The 13702-nt window shown below is 28.8% G+C and overlaps 19 non-coding genes across 19 annotated transcripts; all 19 read right to left on the bottom strand.

The window, feature by feature from the left end:
- Positions 1-90: 90 nt before the first annotated feature.
- TRNAR-UCG (transfer RNA arginine (anticodon UCG)) lies at positions 91-163 on the bottom strand. The gene has a single exon. It is a non-coding gene; the product is annotated as a tRNA-Arg (tRNA).
- Positions 164-836: 673 nt separating this feature from the next.
- On the bottom strand, positions 837-909 carry TRNAR-UCG (transfer RNA arginine (anticodon UCG)). Its single transcript has one exon. It is a non-coding gene; the product is annotated as a tRNA-Arg (tRNA).
- A 673-nt stretch (positions 910-1582) lies between these two features.
- Positions 1583-1655, bottom strand: TRNAR-UCG (transfer RNA arginine (anticodon UCG)). Its single transcript has one exon. It is a non-coding gene; the product is annotated as a tRNA-Arg (tRNA).
- A 234-nt stretch (positions 1656-1889) lies between these two features.
- On the bottom strand, positions 1890-1962 carry TRNAR-UCG (transfer RNA arginine (anticodon UCG)). Its single transcript has one exon. It is a non-coding gene; the product is annotated as a tRNA-Arg (tRNA).
- Positions 1963-2362: 400 nt separating this feature from the next.
- On the bottom strand, positions 2363-2435 carry TRNAR-UCG (transfer RNA arginine (anticodon UCG)). The gene has a single exon. It is a non-coding gene; the product is annotated as a tRNA-Arg (tRNA).
- Positions 2436-3107: 672 nt separating this feature from the next.
- Positions 3108-3180, bottom strand: TRNAR-UCG (transfer RNA arginine (anticodon UCG)). The gene has a single exon. It is a non-coding gene; the product is annotated as a tRNA-Arg (tRNA).
- A 234-nt stretch (positions 3181-3414) lies between these two features.
- Positions 3415-3487, bottom strand: TRNAR-UCG (transfer RNA arginine (anticodon UCG)). Its single transcript has one exon. It is a non-coding gene; the product is annotated as a tRNA-Arg (tRNA).
- A 400-nt stretch (positions 3488-3887) lies between these two features.
- TRNAR-UCG (transfer RNA arginine (anticodon UCG)) lies at positions 3888-3960 on the bottom strand. The gene has a single exon. It is a non-coding gene; the product is annotated as a tRNA-Arg (tRNA).
- Positions 3961-5377: 1417 nt separating this feature from the next.
- TRNAR-UCG (transfer RNA arginine (anticodon UCG)) lies at positions 5378-5450 on the bottom strand. Its single transcript has one exon. It is a non-coding gene; the product is annotated as a tRNA-Arg (tRNA).
- A 1419-nt stretch (positions 5451-6869) lies between these two features.
- Positions 6870-6942, bottom strand: TRNAR-UCG (transfer RNA arginine (anticodon UCG)). The gene has a single exon. It is a non-coding gene; the product is annotated as a tRNA-Arg (tRNA).
- Positions 6943-7614: 672 nt separating this feature from the next.
- On the bottom strand, positions 7615-7687 carry TRNAR-UCG (transfer RNA arginine (anticodon UCG)). Its single transcript has one exon. It is a non-coding gene; the product is annotated as a tRNA-Arg (tRNA).
- A 672-nt stretch (positions 7688-8359) lies between these two features.
- TRNAR-UCG (transfer RNA arginine (anticodon UCG)) lies at positions 8360-8432 on the bottom strand. The gene has a single exon. It is a non-coding gene; the product is annotated as a tRNA-Arg (tRNA).
- A 673-nt stretch (positions 8433-9105) lies between these two features.
- Positions 9106-9178, bottom strand: TRNAR-UCG (transfer RNA arginine (anticodon UCG)). Its single transcript has one exon. It is a non-coding gene; the product is annotated as a tRNA-Arg (tRNA).
- Positions 9179-9851: 673 nt separating this feature from the next.
- TRNAR-UCG (transfer RNA arginine (anticodon UCG)) lies at positions 9852-9924 on the bottom strand. The gene has a single exon. It is a non-coding gene; the product is annotated as a tRNA-Arg (tRNA).
- A 672-nt stretch (positions 9925-10596) lies between these two features.
- Positions 10597-10669, bottom strand: TRNAR-UCG (transfer RNA arginine (anticodon UCG)). Its single transcript has one exon. It is a non-coding gene; the product is annotated as a tRNA-Arg (tRNA).
- Positions 10670-11342: 673 nt separating this feature from the next.
- Positions 11343-11415, bottom strand: TRNAR-UCG (transfer RNA arginine (anticodon UCG)). Its single transcript has one exon. It is a non-coding gene; the product is annotated as a tRNA-Arg (tRNA).
- A 673-nt stretch (positions 11416-12088) lies between these two features.
- TRNAR-UCG (transfer RNA arginine (anticodon UCG)) lies at positions 12089-12161 on the bottom strand. The gene has a single exon. It is a non-coding gene; the product is annotated as a tRNA-Arg (tRNA).
- Positions 12162-12833: 672 nt separating this feature from the next.
- On the bottom strand, positions 12834-12906 carry TRNAR-UCG (transfer RNA arginine (anticodon UCG)). Its single transcript has one exon. It is a non-coding gene; the product is annotated as a tRNA-Arg (tRNA).
- A 672-nt stretch (positions 12907-13578) lies between these two features.
- Positions 13579-13651, bottom strand: TRNAR-UCG (transfer RNA arginine (anticodon UCG)). The gene has a single exon. It is a non-coding gene; the product is annotated as a tRNA-Arg (tRNA).
- Positions 13652-13702: the final 51 nt, after the last annotated feature.

Consider the following 13702-nt stretch of genomic DNA (forward strand, 5'->3'; position numbering starts at 1 on the left):
GTGTTTGTTCTGATTTCATTATTATATTCCTTACAAAATATTTCATCTTAATGAAAAAAATATAGTATAAACAAATAACATTGAATCCAATGACCACGAAGGTACTCGAACCCTCAATCTTCTGATCCGAAGTCAGACGCCTTATCCATTAGGCCACGTGGTCACTCTTTGTCAATATATCAATGCCTAAGAAAGTATAGTAACATAAAGATTCAAGTAAAAAACATATTTGTTTTGTTTCTTTGATACAACTGTTTTGGATAATCTTACACTCAGATGACAAACTTTAATGCAACAATAATTTCAATTATTAATTCTGAATAAAACTAATATTGTTTAGTATTCTACAATACCCCATTCAAGAAGTTTGAGAAACCTTAAACAAACTAAGAAATATATTTAATGGTTGATGTGCAATCTACAAAGTTTACTGAATAGTTTAAAGACCAAAGGGTTAGAGATTCTTCACTTTGAATCATGTTTGATCTGATTTCATTATTAAAATCCAAACATAAGATGTTATCTTTATGTAAAAATATATACACCTAGATGACAAACTTTGATCCAACAATAATTTTAGTTATTGATTCTGAAAGAAAATAATAATGTTTAGTATTCCACAATACCCAAGCCTAGAATTTTGAGAAACCTTAAATCAACTTAAAGATACATTGACTGCTGTGCAATCTACAAAGTTTGCTAAATAGTTTAAAGAACAAAGGTTTTGAGATATTTTACTTTGAGCTGTGTTTGTTCTGATTTCATTATTATATTCCTTACAAAATATTTCATCTTAATGAAAAAAATATAGTATAAACAAATAACATTGAATCCAATGACCACGAAGGTACTCGAACCCTCAATCTTCTGATCCGAAGTCAGACACCTTATCCATTAGGCCACGTGGTCACTCTTTGTCAATATATCAATGCCTAAGAAAGTATAGTAACATAAAGATTCAAGTTAAAAACATATTTGTTTTGTTTCTTTGAGACAACTGTTTTGGATAATCTTACACTCAAATGACAAACTTTAATCCAACAATAATTTCAATTATTAATTCTGAATAAAACTAATATAGTTTAGTATTCTACAATACCCCATTCAAGAAGTTTGAGAAACCTTAAACAAACTGAGAAATATATTTAATGGTTGATGTGCAATCTACAAAGTTTATTGAATAGTTTAAAGACCAAAGGGTTAGAGATTCTTCACTTTGAATCATGTTTGATCTGATTTCATTATTAAAATCCAAACATAAGATGTTATCTTTATGTAAAAATATATACACCTAGATGACAAACTTTGATCCAACAATAATTTTAGTTATTGATTCTGAAAGAAAATAATAATGTTTAGTATTCCACAATACCCAAGCCTAGAATTTTGAGAAACCTTAAATCAACTTAAAGATACATTGACTGCTGTGCAATCTACAAAGTTTGCTAAATAGTTTAAAGAACAAAGGTTTTGAGATATTTTACTTTGAGCTGTGTTTGTTCTGATTTCATTATTATATTCCTTACAAAATATTTCATCTTAATGAAAAAAATACAGTATAAACAAATAACATTGAATCCAATGACCACGAAGGGACTCGAACCCTCAATCTTCTGATCCGAAGTCAGACGCCTTATCCATTAGGCCACGTGGTCACTCTTTGTCAATATATCAATGCCTAAGACAGTATAGTAACATAAAGATTCAAGTAAAAAACATATTTGTTTTTTTCTTTGAGACAACTGTTTTGGATAATCTTACACTCAGATGACAATATTTTGAGATATTTTACTTTGAGCTGTGTTTGTTCTGATTTCATTATTATATTCCTTACAAAATATTTCATCTTAATGAAAAAACACAGTATAAACAAATAACATTGAGTGCAATGACCACGAAGGGACTCAAACCCTCAATCTTCTGATCCGAAGTCAGACGCCTTATCCATTAGGCCACCTGGTCAATGTCTGTCCAAAGATTAACGCCTAAGAAAGTATAGTAATATAAAGATTCATGTAAAAAACATATTTGTTTTGTTTCTTTGAGACAACTGTTTTGGATAATCTTACACTCAGATGACAAACTTTGATCCAACAACAATTTTAGTTATTGATTCTGAAAGAAAATAATAATGTTTAGTATTCCACAATACCCAAACCTAGAATTTTGAGAAACCTTAAATCAACTTAAAGATACATTGACTGCTGTGCAATCTACAAAGTTTGCTAAATAGTTTAAAGAACAAAGGTTTTGAGATATTTTACTTTGAGCTGTGTTTGTTCTGATTTCATTATTATATTCCTTACAAAATATTTAATCTTAATGAAAAAAATACAGTATAAACAAATAACATTGAATCCAATGACCACGAAGGGACTCGAACCCTCAATCTTCTGATCCGAAGTCAGACGCCTTATCCATTAGGCCACGTGGTCACTCTTTGTCAATATATCAATGCCTAAGATAGTATAGTATCATAAAGATTCAAGTAAAAAACATATTTGTTTTTTTCTTTGAGACAACTGTTTTGGATAATCTTACACTCAGATGACAAACTTTAATGCAACAATAATTTCAATTATTAATTCTGAATAAAACTTATATTGTTTAGTATTCTACAATACCCCATTCAAGAAGTTTGAGAAACCTTAAACAAACTATGAAATATATTTAATGGTTGATGTGCAATCTACAAAGTTTACTGAATAGTTTAAAGACCAAAGGGTTAGAGATTCTTCACTTTGAATCATGTTTGATCTGATTTCATTATTAAAATCCAAACATAAGATGTTATCTTTATGTAAAAATATATACACCTAGATGACAAACTTTGATCCAACAATAATTTTAGTTATTGATTCTGAAAGAAAATAATAATGTTTAGTATTCCACAATACCCAAGCCTAGAATTTTGAGAAACCTTAAATCAACTTAAAGATACATTGACTGCTGTGCAATCTACAAAGTTTGCTAAATAGTTTAAAGAACAAAGGTTTTGAGATATTTTACTTTGAGCTGTGTTTGTTCTGATTTCATTATTATATTCCTTACAAAATATTTCATCTTAATGAAAAAAATACAGTATAAACAAATAACATTGAATCCAATGACCACGAAGGGACTCGAACCCTCAATCTTCTGATCCGAAGTCAGACGCCTTATCCATTAGGCCACGTGGTCACTCTTTGTCAATATATCAATGCCTAAGACAGTATAGTAACATAAAGATTCAAGTAAAAAACATATTTGTTTTTTTCTTTGAGACAACTGTTTTGGATAATCTTACACTCAGATGACAATATTTTGAGATATTTTACTTTGAGCTGTGTTTGTTCTGATTTCATTATTATATTCCTTACAAAATATTTCATCTTAATGAAAAAACACAGTATAAACAAATAACATTGAGTGCAATGACCACGAAGGGACTCAAACCCTCAATCTTCTGATCCGAAGTCAGACGCCTTATCCATTAGGCCACCTGGTCAATGTCTGTCCAAAGATTAACGCCTAAGAAAGTATAGTAATATAAAGATTCATGTAAAAAACATATTTGTTTTGTTTCTTTGAGACAACTGTTTTGGATAATCTTACACTCAGATGACAAACTTTGATCCAACAACAATTTTAGTTATTGATTCTGAAAGAAAATAATAATGTTTAGTATTCCACAATACCCAAACCTAGAATTTTGAGAAACCTTAAATCAACTTAAAGATACATTGACTGCTGTGCAATCTACAAAGTTTGCTAAATAGTTTAAAGAACAAAGGTTTTGAGATATTTTACTTTGAGCTGTGTTTGTTCTGATTTCATTATTATATTCCTTACAAAATATTTAATCTTAATGAAAAAAATACAGTATAAACAAATAACATTGAATCCAATGACCACGAAGGGACTCGAACCCTCAATCTTCTGATCCGAAGTCAGACGCCTTATCCATTAGGCCACGTGGTCACTCTTTGTCAATATATCAATGCCTAAGATAGTATAGTATCATAAAGATTCAAGTAAAAAACATATTTGTTTTTTTCTTTGAGACAACTGTTTTGGATAATCTTACACTCAGATGACAAACTTTAATGCAACAATAATTTCAATTATTAATTCTGAATAAAACTTATATTGTTTAGTATTCTACAATACCCCATTCAAGAAGTTTGAGAAACCTTAAACAAACTATGAAATATATTTAATGGTTGATGTGCAATCTACAAAGTTTACTGAATAGTTTAAAGACCAAAGGGTTAGAGATTCTTCACTTTGAATCATGTTTGATCTGATTTCATTATTAAAATCCAAACATAAGATGTTATCTTTATGTAAAAATATATACACCTAGATGACAAACTTTGATCCAACAATAATTTTAGTTATTGATTCTGAAAGAAAATAATAATGTTTAGTATTCCACAATACCCAAGCCTAGAATTTTGAGAAACCTTAAATCAACTTAAAGATACATTGACTGCTGTGCAATCTACAAAGTTTGCTAAATAGTTTAAAGAACAAAGGTTTTGAGATATTTTACTTTGAGCTGTGTTTGTTCTGATTTCATTATTATATTCCTTACAAAATATTTCATCTTAATGAAAAAAATACAGTATAAACAAATAACATTGAATCCAATGACCACAAAGGGACTCAAAACCTCAATCTTCTGATCCGAAGTCAGACACCTTATCCATTAGGCCTCGTGGTCACTCTTTGTCAATATATCAATGCCTAAGAAAGTATAGTAACATAAAGATTCAAGTAAAAAACATATTTGTTTTTTTCTTTGAGACAACTGTTTTGGATAATCTTACACTCAGATGACAAACTTTAATGCAACAATAATTTCAATTATTAATTCTGAATAAAACTAATATTGTTTAGTATTCTACGATACCCCATTCAAGAAGTTTGAGAAACCTTAAACAAACTGAGAAATATATTTAATGGTTGATGTGCAATCTACAAAGTTTACTGAATAGTTTAAAGACCAAAGGGTTAGAGATTCTTCACTTTGAATCATGTTTGATCTGATTTCATTATTAAAATCCAAACATAAGATGTTATCTTTATGTAAAAATATATACACCTAGATGACAAACTTTGATCCAACAATAATTTTAGTTATTGATTCTGAAAGAAAATAATAATGTTTAGTATTCCACAATACCCAAGCCTAGAATTTTGAGAAACCTTAAATCAACTTAAAGATACATTGACTGCTGTGCAATCTACAAAGTTTTCTAAATAGTTTAAAGAACAAAGGTTTTGAGATATTTTACTTTGAGCTGTGTTTGTTCTGATTTCATTATAATATTCCTTACAAAATATTTCATCTTAATGAAAAAAATATAGTATAAACAAATAACATTGAATCCAATGACCACGAAGGTACTCGAACCCTCAATCTTCTGATCCGAAGTCAGACGCCTTATCCATTAGGCCACGTGGTCACTCTTTGTCAATATATCAATGCCTAAGAAAGTATAGTAACATAAAGATTCAAGTAAAAAACATATTTGTTTTGTTTCTTTGAGACAACTGTTTTGGATAATCTTACACTCAGATGACAAACTTTAATGCAACAATAATTTCAATTATTAATTCTGAATAAAACTAATATTGTTTAGTATTCTACAATACCCCATTCAAGAAGTTTGAGAAACCTTAAACAAACTAAGAAATATATTTAATGGTTGATGTGCAATCTACAAAGTTTACTGAATAGTTTAAAGACCAAAGGGTTAGAGATTCTTCACTTTGAATCATGTTTGATCTGATTTCATTATTAAAATCCAAATATAAGATGTTATCTTTATGTAAAAATATATACACCTAGATGACAAACTTTGATCCAACAATAATTTTAGTTATTGATTCTGAAAGAAAATAATAATGTTTAGTATTCCACAATACCCAAGCCTAGAATTTTGAGAAACCTTAAATCAACTTAAAGATACATTGACTGCTGTGCAATCTACAAAGTTTGCTAAATAGTTTAAAGAACAAAGGTTTTGAGATATTCTACTTTGAGCTGTGTTTGTTCTGATTTCATTATTATATTCCTTACAAAATATTTAATCTTAATGAAAAAAATACAGTATAAACAAATAACATTGAATCCAATGACCATGAAGGAACTCGAACCCTCAATCTTCTGATCCGAAGTCAGACGCCTTATCCATTAGGCCACGTGGTCAATGTCTGTCCAAAGATTAACGCCTAAGAAAGTATAGTAATATAAAGATTCAAGTAAAAAACATATTTGTTTTGTTTCTTTGAGACAACTGTTTTGGATAATCTTACACTCAGATGACAAACTTTAATCCAACAATAATTTCAATTATTAATTCTGAATAAAACTAATATAGTTTAGTATTCTACAATACCCCATTCAAGAAGTTTGAGAAACCTTGAACAAACTGAGAAATATATTTAATGGTTGTTGTGCAATCTACAAAGTTTGCTGAATAGTTTAAAGACCAAAGGGTTAGAGACTCTTCACTTTGAATCATGTTTGATCTGATTTCATTATTATAATCCATACATAAGATGTTATCTTTATGTAAAAATATATACACCTAGATGACAAACTTTGATCCAACAATAATTTTAGTTATTGATTCTGAAAGAAAATAATAATGTTTAGTATTCCACAATACCCAAGCCTAGAATTTTGAGAAACCTTTAATCAACTTAAAGATACATTGACTGCTGTGCAATCTACAAAGTTTGCTAAATAGTTTAAAGAACAAAGGTTTTGAGATATTTTACTTTGAGCTGTGTTTGTTCTGATTTCATTATTATATTCCTTACAAAATATTTCATCTTAATGAAAAAAATACAGTATAAACAAATAACATTGAATCCAATGACCACAAAGGGACTCAAACCCTCAATCTTCTGATCCGAAGTCAGACACCTTATCCATTAGGCCACGTGGTCACTCTTTGTCAATATTCCAATGCCTAAGAAAGTACAGTAACATAAAGATTCAAGTAAAAAACATATTTGTTTTTTTCTTTGAGACAACTGTTTTGGATAATCTTACACTCAGATGACAAACTTTAATGCAACAATAATTTCAATTATTAATTCTGAATAAAACTAATATTGTTTAGTATTCTACGATACCCCATTCAAGAAGTTTGAGAAACCTTAAACAAACTGAGAAATATATTTAATGGTTGATGTGCAATCTACAAAGTTTACTGAATAGTTTAAAGACCAAAGGGTTAGAGATTCTTCACTTTGAATCATGTTTGATCTGATTTCATTATTAAAATCCAAACATAAGATGTTATCTTTATGTAAAAATATATACACCTAGATGACAAACTTTGATCCAACAATAATTTTAGTTATTGATTCTGAAAGAAAATAATAATGTTTAGTATTCCACAATACCCAAGCCTAGAATTTTGAGAAACCTTAAATCAACTTAAAGATACATTGACTGCTGTGCAATCTACAAAGTTTGCTAAATAGTTTAAAGAACAAAGGTTTTGAGATATTTTACTTTGAGCTGTGTTTGTTCTGATTTCATTATTATATTCCTTACAAAATATTTCATCTTAATGAAAAAAATATAGTATAAACAAATAACATTGAATCCAATGACCACGAAGGTACTCGAACCCTCAATCTTCTGATCCGAAGTCAGACGCCTTATCCATTAGGCCACGTGGTCACTCTTTGTCAATATATCAATGCCTAAGAAAGTATAGTAACATAAAGATTCAAGTAAAAAACATATTTGTTTGTTTCTTTGAGACAACTGTTTTGGATAATCTTACACTCAGATGACAAACTTTAATGCAACAATAATTTCAATTATTAATTCTGAATAAAACTAATATTGTTTAGTATTCTACAATACCCCATTCAAGAAGTTTGAGAAACCTTAAACAAACTAAGAAATATATTTAATGGTTGATGTGCAATCTACAAAGTTTACTGAATAGTTTAAAGACCAAAGGGTTAGAGATTCTTCACTTTGAATCATGTTTGATCTGATTTCATTATTAAAATCCAAACATAAGATGTTATCTTTATGTAAAAATATATACACCTAGATGACAAACTTTGATCCAACAATAATTTTAGTTATTGATTCTGAAAGAAAATAATAATGTTTAGTATTCCACAATACCCAAGCCTAGAATTTTGAGAAACCTTAAATCAACTTAAAGATACATTGACTGCTGTGCAATCTACAAAGTTTGCTAAATAGTTTAAAGAACAAAGGTTTTGAGATATTTTACTTTGAGCTGTGTTTGTTCTGATTTCATTATTATATTCCTTACAAAATATTTCATCTTAATGAAAAAAATATAGTATAAACAAATAACATTGAATCCAATGACCACGAAGGTACTCGAACCCTCAATCTTCTGATCCGAAGTCAGACGCCTTATCCATTAGGCCACGTGGTCACTCTTTGTCAATATATCAATGCCTAAGAAAGTATAGTAACATAAAGATTCAAGTAAAAAACATATTTGTTTTGTTTCTTTGAGACAACTGTTTTGGATAATCTTACACTCAGATGACAAACTTTAATGCAACAATAATTTCAATTATTAATTCTGAATAAAACTAATATTGTTTAGTATTCTACAATACCCCATTCAAGAAGTTTGAGAAACCTTAAACAAACTAAGAAATATATTTAATGGTTGATGTGCAATCTACAAAGTTTACTGAATAGTTTAAAGACCAAAGGGTTAGAGATTCTTCACTTTGAATCATGTTTGATCTGATTTCATTATTAAAATCCAAATATAAGATGTTATCTTTATGTAAAAATATATACACCTAGATGACAAACTTTGATCCAACAATAATTTTAGTTATTGATTCTGAAAGAAAATAATAATGTTTAGTATTCCACAATACCCAAGCCTAGAATTTTGAGAAACCTTAAATCAACTTAAAGATACATTGACTGCTGTGCAATCTACAAAGTTTGCTAAATAGTTTAAAGAACAAAGGTTTTGAGATATTCTACTTTGAGCTGTGTTTGTTCTGATTTCATTATTATATTCCTTACAAAATATTTAATCTTAATGAAAAAAATACAGTATAAACAAATAACATTGAATCCAATGACCACGAAGGAACTCGAACCCTCAATCTTCTGATCCGAAGTCAGACGCCTTATCCATTAGGCCACGTGGTCAATGTCTGTCCAAAGATTAACGCCTAAGAAAGTATAGTAATATAAAGATTCAAGTAAAAAACATATTTGTTTTGTTTCTTTGAGACAACTGTTTTGGATAATCTTACACTCAGATGACAAACTTTAATCCAACAATAATTTCAATTATTAATTCTGAATAAAACTAATATTGTTTAGTATTCTACAATACCCCATTCAAGAAGTTTGAGAAACCTTGAACAAACTGAGAAATATATTTAATGGTTGTTGTGCAATCTACAAAGTTTACTGAATAGTTTAAAGACCAAAGGGTTAGAGATTCTTCACTTTGAATCATGTTTGATCTGATTTCATTATTAAAATCCAAACATAAGATGTTATCTTTATGTAAAAATATATACACCTAGATGACAAACTTTGATCCAACAATAATTTTAGTTATTGATTCTGAAAGAAAATAATAATGTTTAGTATTCCACAATACCCAAGCCTAGAATTTTGAGAAACCTTAAATCAACTTAAAGATACATTGACTGCTGTGCAATCTACAAAGTTTGCTAAATAGTTTAAAGAACAAAGGTTTTGAGATATTTTACTTTGAGCTGTGTTTGTTCTGATTTCATTATTATATTCCTTACAAAATATTTCATCTTAATGAAAAAAATATAGTATAAACAAATAACATTGAATCCAATGACCACGAAGGTACTCGAACCCTCAATCTTCTGATCCGAAGTCAGACGCCTTATCCATTAGGCCACGTGGTCACTCTTTGTCAATATATCAATGCCTAAGAAAGTATAGTAACATAAAGATTCAAGTAAAAAACATATTTGTTTGTTTCTTTGAGACAACTGTTTTGGATAATCTTACACTCAGATGACAAACTTTAATGCAACAATAATTTCAATTATTAATTCTGAATAAAACTAATATTGTTTAGTATTCTACAATACCCCATTCAAGAAGTTTGAGAAACCTTAAACAAACTAAGAAATATATTTAATGGTTGATGTGCAATCTACAAAGTTTACTGAATAGTTTAAAGACCAAAGGGTTAGAGATTCTTCACTTTGAATCATGTTTGATCTGATTTCATTATTAAAATCCAAACATAAGATGTTATCTTTATGTAAAAATATATACACCTAGATGACAAACTTTGATCCAACAATAATTTTAGTTATTGATTCTGAAAGAAAATAATAATGTTTAGTATTCCACAATACCCAAGCCTAGAATTTTGAGAAACCTTAAATCAACTTAAAGATACATTGACTGCTGTGCAATCTACAAAGTTTGCTAAATAGTTTAAAGAACAAAGGTTTTGAGATATTTTACTTTGAGCTGTGTTTGTTCTGATTTCATTATTATATTCCTTACAAAATATTTCATCTTAATGAAAAAAATATAGTATAAACAAATAACATTGAATCCAATGACCACGAAGGTACTCGAACCCTCAATCTTCTGATCCGAAGTCAGACGCCTTATCCATTAGGCCACGTGGTCACTCTTTGTCAATATATCAATGCCTAAGAAAGTATAGTAACATAAAGATTCAAGTAAAAAACATATTTGTTTTGTTTCTTTGAGACAACTGTTTTGGATAATCTTACACTCAGATGACAAACTTTAATGCAACAATAATTTCAATTATTAATTCTGAATAAAACTAATATTGTTTAGTATTCTACAATACCCCATTCAAGAAGTTTGAGAAACCTTAAACAAACTAAGAAATATATTTAATGGTTGATGTGCAATCTACAAAGTTTACTGAATAGTTTAAAGACCAAAGGGTTAGAGATTCTTCACTTTGAATCATGTTTGATCTGATTTCATTATTAAAATCCAAATATAAGATGTTATCTTTATGTAAAAATATATACACCTAGATGACAAACTTTGATCCAACAATAATTTTAGTTATTGATTCTGAAAGAAAATAATAATGTTTAGTATTCCACAATACCCAAGCCTAGAATTTTGAGAAACCTTAAATCAACTTAAAGATACATTGACTGCTGTGCAATCTACAAAGTTTGCTAAATAGTTTAAAGAACAAAGGTTTTGAGATATTCTACTTTGAGCTGTGTTTGTTCTGATTTCATTATTATATTCCTTACAAAATATTTAATCTTAATGAAAAAAATACAGTATAAACAAATAACATTGAATCCAATGACCACGAAGGAACTCGAACCCTCAATCTTCTGATCCGAAGTCAGACGCCTTATCCATTAGGCCACGTGGTCAATGTCTGTCCAAAGATTAACGCCTAAGAAAGTATAGTAATATAAAGATTCAAGTAAAAAACATATTTGTTTTGTTTCTTTGAGACAACTGTTTTGGATAATCTTACACTCAGATGACAAACTTTAATCCAACAATAATTTCAATTATTAATTCTGAATAAAACTAATATTGTTTAGTATTCTACAATACCCCATTCAAGAAGTTTGAGAAACCTTGAACAAACTGAGAAATATATTTAATGGTTGTTGTGCAATCTACAAAGTTTACTGAATAGTTTAAAGACCAAAGGGTTAGAGACTCTTCACTTTGAATCATGTTTGATCTGATTTCATTATTATAATCCATACATAAGATGTTATCTTTATGTAAAAATATATACACCTAGATGACAAACTTTGATCCAACAATAATTTTAGTTATTGATTCTGAAAGAAAATAATAATGTTTAGTATTCCACAATACCCAAGCCTAGAATTTTGAGAAACCTTTAATCAACTTAAAGATACATTGACTGCTGTGCAATCTACAAAGTTTGCTAAATAGTTTAAAGAACAAAGGTTTTGAGATATTTTACTTTGAGCTGTGTTTGTTCTGATTTCATTATTATATTCCTTACAAAATATTTCATCTTAATGAAAAAAATACAGTATAAACAAATAACATTGAATCCAATGACCACAAAGGGACTCAAACCCTCAATCTTCTGATCCGAAGTCAGACACCTTATCCATTAGGCCACGTGGTCACTCTTTGTCAATATTCCAATGCCTAAGAAAGTATAGTAACATAAAGATTCAAGTAAAAAACATATTTGTTTTTTTCTTTGAGACAACTGTTTTGGATAATCTTACACTCAGATGACAAACTTTAATGCAACAATAATTTCAATTATTAATTCTGAATAAAACTAATATTGTTTAGTATTCTACGATACCCCATTCAAGAAGTTTGAGAAACCTTAAACAAACTGAGAAATATATTTAATGGTTGATGTGCAATCTACAAAGTTTACTGAATAGTTTAAAGACCAAAGGGTTAGAGATTCTTCACTTTGAATCATGTTTGATCTGATTTCATTATTAAAATCCAAACATAAGATGTTATCTTTATGTAAAAATATATACACCTAGATGACAAACTTTGATCCAACAATAATTTTAGTTATTGATTCTGAAAGAAAATAATAATGTTTAGTATTCCACAATACCCAAGCCTAGAATTTTGAGAAACCTTAAATCAACTTAAAGATACATTGACTGCTGTGCAATCTACAAAGTTTGCTAAATAGTTTAAAGAACAAAGGTTTTGAGATATTTTACTTTGAGCTGTGTTTGTTCTGATTTCATTATTATATTCCTTACAAAATATTTCATCTTAATGAAAAAAATACAGTATAAACAAATAACATTGAATCCAATGACCACGAAGGGACTCGAACCCTCAATCTTCTGATCCGAAGTCAGACGCCTTATCCATTAGGCCACGTGGTCACTCTTTGTCAATATATCAATGCCTAAGAAAGTATAGTAACATAAAGATTCAAGTAAAAAACATATTTGTTTTTTTCTTTGAGACAACTGTTTTGGATAATCTTACACTCAGATGACAAACTTTAATGCAACAATAATTTCAATTATTAATTCTGAATAAAACTAATATTGTTTAGTATTCTACAATACCCCATTCAAGAAGTTTGAGAAACCTTAAACAAACTGAGAAATATATTTAATGGTTGATGTGCAATCTACAAAGTTTACTGAATAGTTTAAAGACCAAAGGGTTAGAGATTCTTTACTTTGAATCATGTTTGATCTGATTTCATTATTAAAATCCAAACATAAGATGTTATCTTTATGTAAAAATATATACACCTAGATGACAAACTTTGATCCAACAATAATTTTAGTTATTGATTCTGAAAGAAAATAATAATGTTTAGTATTCCACAATACCCAAGCCTAGAATTTTGAGAAACCTTAAATCAACTTAAAGATACATTGACTGCTGTGCAATCTACAAAGTTTGCTAAATAGTTTAAAGAACAAAGGTTTTGAGATATTTTACTTTGAGCTGTGTTTGTTCTGATTTCATTATTATATTCCTTACAAAATATTTCATCTTAATGAAAAAAATACAGTATAAACAAATAACATTGAATCCAATGACAACGAAGGGACTCGAACCCTCAATCTTCTGATCCGAAGTCAGACGCCTTATCCATTAGGCCACGTGGTCACTCTTTGTCAATATATCAATGCCTAAGACAGTATAGTAACATAAAGATTC

The sequence above is a fragment of the Pseudophryne corroboree genome, chromosome 8, assembly GCF_028390025.1.
Source record: "Pseudophryne corroboree isolate aPseCor3 chromosome 8, aPseCor3.hap2, whole genome shotgun sequence".
NCBI lineage: Eukaryota > Metazoa > Chordata > Amphibia > Anura > Myobatrachidae > Pseudophryne > Pseudophryne corroboree.